General features: G+C 38.9%; 1 long non-coding RNA gene across 1 annotated transcript; it reads right to left on the bottom strand.

Annotated features, from left to right (window-relative positions):
* Positions 1-817: 817 nt before the first annotated feature.
* On the bottom strand, positions 818-2,695 carry LOC148761238 (uncharacterized). Its single transcript, XR_016027813.1, has 3 exons — positions 2,576-2,695; positions 1,843-1,926; positions 818-1,008 (listed from the first exon to the last, which is right to left on the bottom strand). It is a non-coding gene; the product is annotated as an uncharacterized LOC148761238 (long non-coding RNA).
* Positions 2,696-8,079: the final 5,384 nt, after the last annotated feature.

The following is an 8,079-nucleotide window of genomic DNA, read 5'->3' as shown; positions in this document are numbered from 1 at the left end:
ATATATATGAAATTTTTAAAATTGACACCCCCTACTCACCTCATAATAGTGGGATATTATTTCACTATTGATTCATACGCGTATATAATTATTCTTATTTGTCAGTCACATACTTCGTTCGGCACGCCTCCACGACAAACTTTCCTAGCAACAATTTAAACTCAGTATACTTAATCACACATTTGTATAGGTAGCAACTTAATTAAAAATTCCTTAAGCAACTTGCATATTTTTCATCCAAAATATGCACAATATTAAACTACCCATAAACCTTAAAATATAACATTAACTTACCATTGGGCCCTCTCCATGGGCTTCTCCATTTTTCCTATTTGGGCTAAGCCCATTTATTTTTATTTCCTATTGGGCCATGCCCACTTATTTTGTCACGACCCGGTACTCCCCTCGAGCCCGTGACAACCGCCGCGGTGTCCCGGTAGACACTTATTGCCCGGAATGTCAACCCGAAACCCTGCAAGGCTTTACTATCAGTTTCTCTGTTCCCTTGTGAGCAACCATTGTCAAATATCGTGTTCTAAAAGATTTTAAGCTGTTTCCAGCTTTAAACAAATAAAATATTAATTTTTCGTCTCACAGGGGTATTTTTGTCATTTTTCTCAAAAATTTTAAAACTGGCTAAAACGTAATATACAAGTACAAAACACACAATTCATATTCAAAATGAGTTTAAAAGTCTAAAATCTTCATTTAAAACGAAATTATGGTTATTTGAATATAATAAGAAAATAAAAGAAATATTAAGTAAAATATTCTATTTTCTTATAAAACAATATTTATAGAGTTATACGTGAATAATTTTTATAGCGTAAAAGCTAAATAAATTTATACATACTTAAATACAGTAAGCCAAAATATTTAATTTAATTTACAATAACAAGAGTGCCCCCGAATAAACAAAAGTAAAGAGGACTGTGAACCTACGGTTTGGAAAATGCAAATCCCACTGTAGTCCTCGATGAGATCAGCTATCTACAGTCTATACTGAACCTGAAATGGGTGGAAATGAAGGTGGTGAGATTATAAAATCCCAATGAGTAAACAGACATCATCATAAACATCTAGAGTTGAGTACATGGAGACAATAAAGTAAATCACCATAAACTGGGTTATACAATTAGAACACATCTCGTTCAAAATACGTAAAAAGGCTTATGAATCTCATAAAAATCTAGGCTTGTGCCATAAATCCATTCTCAGGGACACCTTGGCCGAGGCATCCTACCGAGACCGCCAAGGCTATTAAAATTCACATTTCACATAAATCATGTTTTTGTTTTGAAAACATAGTCGTTCCTTGGCGTTGGCTGAGTTCCCCCTCACGTGGTGGTTTAGCGTGAAGTGAACCCTAAACTTTACCCCAGGAGATACCCTACGCGCCTCTCTATTCGAGGTAAGAATATAATGGGGTTTATCGTGCCCCTCTAAAAGGCTGGTCGACAAAAACCCCCTACTGCAGTGATTAATTAATATATAATCTACCATATAATAAACTCAATAACATGATATGGCAATTTTGTAATTCGTAGTTTTTCAAGGTAACCAAACAATTCGCATTTCAATACAATTGCCAACTAGCCAATCATGCTCGATTTATCATAAGCCAGTTAATTTAAACAATCAAATTGCCACAATTAACAGTCTCCGTGTACTCTATTTTTCAAAATCACTATTAATTTCAAAACAATTTATAATTTAATTTCATTGAAACTCATTTATTCATAAAACATGAAAATTTATCTTTTTAAATTCCTTTTTCCATAGAATTCATGAAAGCATCTAAAAACCACCCTAGATAATTAAAATGACAGTAAGTTTACTCACAATGTCTAGAATGCAGACTTTCGAAGCACTCTGTCTACTGGTCCTCGGATGCAATTTCCTTGCCTTTATCGGAGGACTCACCACCTTGACACAATACAAAATCGAGAGTTTCACCAAGTTGGTACTAAATCAAAATTAAACTAATTTAGATTACCAATGCATGATATGGAATGCAAAAATACACTGGTAACTATCTAAACCCGGTATTGGCCTAATTCGTCTTATCACCCGATTAAATTTCTAACGGGTCCGTTTAAACTCCAATTTAATTCTTTTCAGTTTCTATACCTCAATTGCACCCAAATTAACTTAATGTCCCTCAGTGTGGTGCAAATTATCAGTCCCAACAGCAAATTACGAAAATACCCCTAGTGGGTAAAAATTCATATTTTTGCTCCGAAAATTCCCATTATTTTTGTAGGCTCATAATTCATTATTCCTTAACCAATTCTCCTAGAATAAAATCAAACTCATCCTCACTCACTACATGGTAAATTCAGCCATTAATGGTTGGGGGAGAAAATAAATTCTTTTCTTGTTGTTTTGTTTCTAAATATGCTAAACTAACTAAAAACACTAACATAAATTAAAATCAAATAAATCCAACAACTTTCTCTCTCCTAACCCATTTTTCCAGAATTGAATTCATCATGAAAACATGCAATTTAATCATGGAAAATAAAGAGAAATGCTTGGGAATAAGAAAACTCAAGCTTAATAGAAAAAATCTCACATTTTTCACTTAATTTCCTTGAAAATTCACACTTTTTCTTTGATTTTCTCTCTCTAGGGTTTTGTTTTTGTTTTCTCTCTCTTCTTGCTGGTTTGGCCGGCCATGGGGTGGAAGATGGGCTGATTTTGTGCCTTTTAAAAAGGAAAAATAATAAATTAATAAAGGCATGACACATGCCATCATGTCATTGGCCCGTTTTTAAAATTTTAAAAATTTAAACATTTTATCTCCACCACATATTTAGTCAAGGGTCAAAGATGAAGACAAAGGAAGACCATGTGCTGGAAAAAATATCCTGGTGGTGGAAAATTACAATTTTGCCCCTGAGGTGGCAAAATTACCATTTTACCTCTATACTCCAAATTATACCGAAATTAAAATTTTTCACTTCTAAACCTCAAATCATACTTCAATAAGTCAAATTATACTCCAATAAGTCAAATGGGGCCAAAAAAATTCTTTTCTAGAATTCCCATTTTGTTTCCAAGTGGCAAATGACCATTTTGCCCCTAGTTAGTGAAAATTCCGATTTGACTCCAAATTGATCCTCAAACTCCAAATTACCATTTTAAGTCATCCATGAACTGTGAAACTCTTATCTCACCTTAAAATTCCTATTTGATCTAGTTCGAGGATAAAATAAACTTTGTTGTACCTCTAGGTACAATACCGACTTTTGTAAATTTTTCGGGACTCTCCTAGCATGCAATCATGCTATCATCACATGTAAGTCATGAATAGTATTTTATAAGGTCGGGCTTTACAGCATTACCCCCCTTAAAATAAAATTTTGACCTCAAAATTTCACTTACCTGATTCGAATAAAAGATGTGGATATTGGTTTCTCATCTGGCTCTCGACTTCCCACGTCATCTCCTCCATTCGAGCATTCTTCCACAATACTTTCACCATTGGAATGCTCTTGTTCCTTAGCACTCGATCCTTTCGATCTAGAATACGTACAGGCTTCACCTCGAACTTCAAATCCTCATGCAACTCAATGGGAGGTGTCTCTAAAATGTGAGAGGGATCGGGAACATACTTTTTCAACATTGAGACGTGGAAAACATTATGAATCCGATCTAACTCTGGGGGTAATTCAAGTCTGTAAGCCACTGCCCCAATCCTTTCAATGATACGAAAGGGTCCAATGTATCTTGGATTGAGCTTTCCCCTCTTCGCGAATCGAATCACACCTTTCATCATTCAATAAATACCACAAATTATCACAATAGTATAATCAAATAAGATTTAATACTTGAAATTTTCAATTTATTACCTTTCTAAGGAGAAACCTTAAGAAAAACTTTATCGTCGACTTCAAACTCCAAATCTTTCCTTCGTTTATCCGAATAATTCTTCTGCCTATCTTGAGCTGTCTTTAATCGCTCTCGGATAACTTTGACCTTATCGTTTGTCAAATCAATCAATTCCACATTCACCAATTTCCTCTCACCTACTTCATCCCAACAGAGCGGAGTTCGGCATTTCCTTCGATACAAAGCCTCGTATGGTGCCATCCCAATACTAGACTGAAAACTGTTATTATAAGCAAACTCCATCAATGGCAAGTGTCTGTCCCAACTCCCGATAAAGTCAATGACACAAGCCCGTAACATATCCTCTAATGTCTGAATAGTTCTCTCAGATTGACCATCTGTTTGTGGATGAAAGGCAGTACTAAATCTCAATTTAGTTCCAAGAGCTTCCTGAAATTTTGGCCAAAATCGAGAAGTAAATCGAGGGTCTCGATCTGACACAATAGAAATTGGAACTCCATGTAATCTCACAATCTCATTTATATAAAGTCTTGCCAGCCTCTCAATAGAATACGTGCTATGGATAGCCAAGAAATGGGTGGACTTAGTCAATCTATCCACAATCACCCAAATAGCATCCTTCCCACTTTGTGTCCGCGGTAAACCCAATACAAAGTCCATAGTCACATGTTCCCACTTCCATTCAGGAATCGGTAAAGGCTGAAGAGTACCTGACGGTTTTTGATGCTCCGCCTTGATCTGTTGGCATGTGAGACATTTCGCTACAAACTCTGCTATGTCTCGTTTCATACCAGGCCACCAATAACTTTCTTTAATAGTCCGATACATCTTGGTGCTTCCGGGATGTAAAGCGTAGGGGGAAGAATGAGCTTCCTCCAAAATAGCTCGTCTCAACTGATCATCCTTAGGGACACAAATTCGGTCTTTAAGCATCAAAGTACCATCATCGCTGAGTCTAAACTCACTAGCTTCTCCATCTTGCAGCTTTTGAACTTCCTGTTTCAACCAATCATCAGATTTCTGCAATTCTCTGATCTGATTCAACAATGAAGGTCTCACGACGAAACTAGCAAGTAGGGTTCCATCCTCACCATTATTCAACTGGATCCCTAGAGATTTCATCTCAAGTAACATCGAAAAATAAGAACTCCGAAGTGTTGCTAACGACGATGAGGATTTACGACTTAAAGCATCCGTTACAACATTTGCTTTTCCCGGATGATAATCAATCACTAAGTCATAATCCTTAATCAACTCCAACCATCGTCTCTGTCTCAAGTTAAGCTCTTTCTGGGTGAGCAAATACTTCAAACTTTTATGATCAGAAAAAATCCGACAATGCTCACCATATAAATAATGTATCCAAATCTTCAATGCGAATACTACTGCTGCTAACTCCAAGTCATGAGTAGGGTAATTCGTCTCGTGCTTCTTCAACTGTCGGGAAGCATAAGCTATTACCTTCTCGTCCTGCATCAACACACACCCTAATCCCAACTTAGATGCATCGCTATGTACCACAAACTCTTTTCCACTAACAGGAAGTGTTAAAACGGGAGCAGAGGTTAACCGGTTCTTTAGCTCCTAAAATCGATTCTCACAAACATCATCCCACTCAAACTTAACTCCTTTACGAGTCAGACGAGTCAGAGGAGCTGCTATCAAAGAAAATCCCTGAACAAATCTCCGATAATAACCGGCTAAGCCAAGGAAACTACGAATCTCTATAACCGTTCTTGGTTGCTCCCATTGCAAGATTGCCTCTATCTTCTTAGGATCGACATAAATTCCAGCTCCGGACACCACATGTCCCAAGAAAACCACTTCCTTCAACCAGAATTCACATTTAGAGAACTTGGCATAGAGTTGTCTCTCGCGCAAAGTTTGCAACACAATGCGCAAATGGGCAGCATGTTCATCATCATTCTTCGAATAAACAAGGATGTCATCGATGAATACTATCACAAACTTATCCAAGTATGGATGGAACACCCTGTTCATAAGATCCATAAAAACTACCGAGGCATTAGTCAAACCAAACGGCATCACCAGAAACTCATAATGCCCATAACGCATCCTGAAGGCAGTCTTAGGTACATCCTGCTCCTTAATCCTCAACTGATAGTACCCAGATCTCAAATCAATCTTAGAGAATACCATAGCACCTCGTAATTGATCAAAAAGATCATCTATCCGGGGTAAAGGGTATTTATTCTTGATGGTCACTCGGTTCAACTGACGGTAATCGATACACAATCGAAGAGTGCCATCCTTCTTCTTTACAAATAGGACTGGTGCTCCCCAAGGAGAAATGCTAGGGCGAATGAAACCTTTATCCACCAAATCTTGCAACTGGACTTTTAGTTCCTTCAACTCTGCTGGAGCCATTCTATATGGAGGAATAGAAACAGGTGCGGTACCCGAAAGTAAATCAATAGGGAACTCAAGCTCTCGATCAGGAGGTAGTCCCGGTAAATCATCAGGAAATACATCAGGAAACTCACTTACTATTGGGACATCCTCTAACTTAGGTTCCCCCTTTGAAGTATCGATCACGTATGCCAAATAAGTTGGATACCCTTTTTGCACTAATTTCGAAGCTTTGATGGCTGAGATTACACAAGATGGTAATACTCGACGTTCCCCTACAAACACAATCTTTGCTCCCTCCGAATTCCGAAGAACAACTTCTTTTCGGAAACAATCCACGTTCGCCCGATGTGCAGTTAACCAGTCCATACCCAATATTAAATCAAAATCCAAGATCTCTAGAGGAATTAAGTCACCCCTAAATTCTTCCTCACCTACCTTTACCCCACAGTCTCTATAACAAGTATTTCTAATCAACTGTTCTCCTAGAGGGGTATGCACTACAATTTATCCCTCTAATGGTGACAGGTTTCTATCAGTAATTGATGCAAATGTCGTACTCACATAAGATCTATCTGAGCCAGAATCTATCAAAACATAAGCATCTTTATCAAATAAAGACATAGTACCTGTCACTACTCCAGGTCAGACCCGTGCCTCATCTTCTGTCACAGCAAAAACTCTTGTCGCGGTACGAGTCTATGGTCTCGAAGGTGGATGTGACGGGGTATTACTCTCCACATCGGACCGTATGGCTACTCCTTGTCTCGGTGGTAACCCAGAAGAATCTCTCCTCTGCATATCAGTGCGAGCTGGTGGAAATGATGCAGCTATAGTGGCTCGTCCTAACTGTGGGCAATTACTCCTAATGTGACCTGTCTGTCCACATTGGAAACATCTTGTTGGCCTTCTACATAGCCCACTATGATAATTCTCACAATTTTTGCATCTGTCAGAACCTCCAAAACTCTTCCCAAAACCAGTCATAGCAGATCTGCTAAACCTCGAAAGTCTCTGCTGTGATGGTGGAAATGGAGGTCGAGGAGATGTCACGGAAACAGAAGTAGTGCTCCCTGAAGTCGTTGAGTCCTTGCCTCTTTTTACTGGCTGACTAGAAGACATACCGGGATTCCTCCTTTTTGCAAACTCAGTCCGAATCCTCCTATTCTCAATCACGAGCTTCTCAGCCCGTAAAGCCATCTGTACCACCTCCTTATGTGGCTCCCTACCAGTCACTGTCATTCGCTCTCTAATCTCATTACGGAGCCCTTCCTCGAAATAGCTGGCCTGATCCTGCTCAAATTTCACCAGATCCGGCACATATAACATCAACTCGTTAAAATGAGTCTCGTACTCCTCTACAGTTAGATTTCCCTGTTTCAAACTCAGAAATTCTCTCTTCTTTTCTTTCTGATGGAAATAAGTGAAATACTGACCATCGAATTCCCTGAGAAAATCAGACCATGTCTGAGGAGTAGCGGAACGGGACTTCACCGAATTCCACCAAGTACGAGCCCTCTTCTCTAATAATCTCGTAGCCACCATCAGCTTCATGTCGTCATCTAATCCCATATCAGAGAGAGTCTCTGAAACTTGATTAATCCAGTCCTTTGCCACAGTGGCATCTAACTCACCCGTGAAAGATACACAACCCAATTGCCTAGCCTCCTTCAGCTTCTTGGAAATGGATACATCCTGTACTGGTGGTGGAACTAAAGGAGTAGTTGGAGGCACTACAGGTGGAACTTGACCAGTCTGAGCTTGACCAGCCATTGCTGCAAAGAAAGCTGCCAATGCTTGTGCTGCCTCAGTAGGCATGGCGGGAATACCAGTAGGTGGCTGAGGAGATGGAGG

The sequence above is a fragment of the Theobroma cacao genome, chromosome 8 (assembly GCF_053813885.1).
Source record: "Theobroma cacao isolate CCN51 chromosome 8, ASM5381388v1, whole genome shotgun sequence".
Lineage (NCBI taxonomy): Eukaryota > Viridiplantae > Streptophyta > Magnoliopsida > Malvales > Malvaceae > Theobroma > Theobroma cacao.
This window is presented reverse-complemented; position numbering and strand designations above follow the sequence as displayed.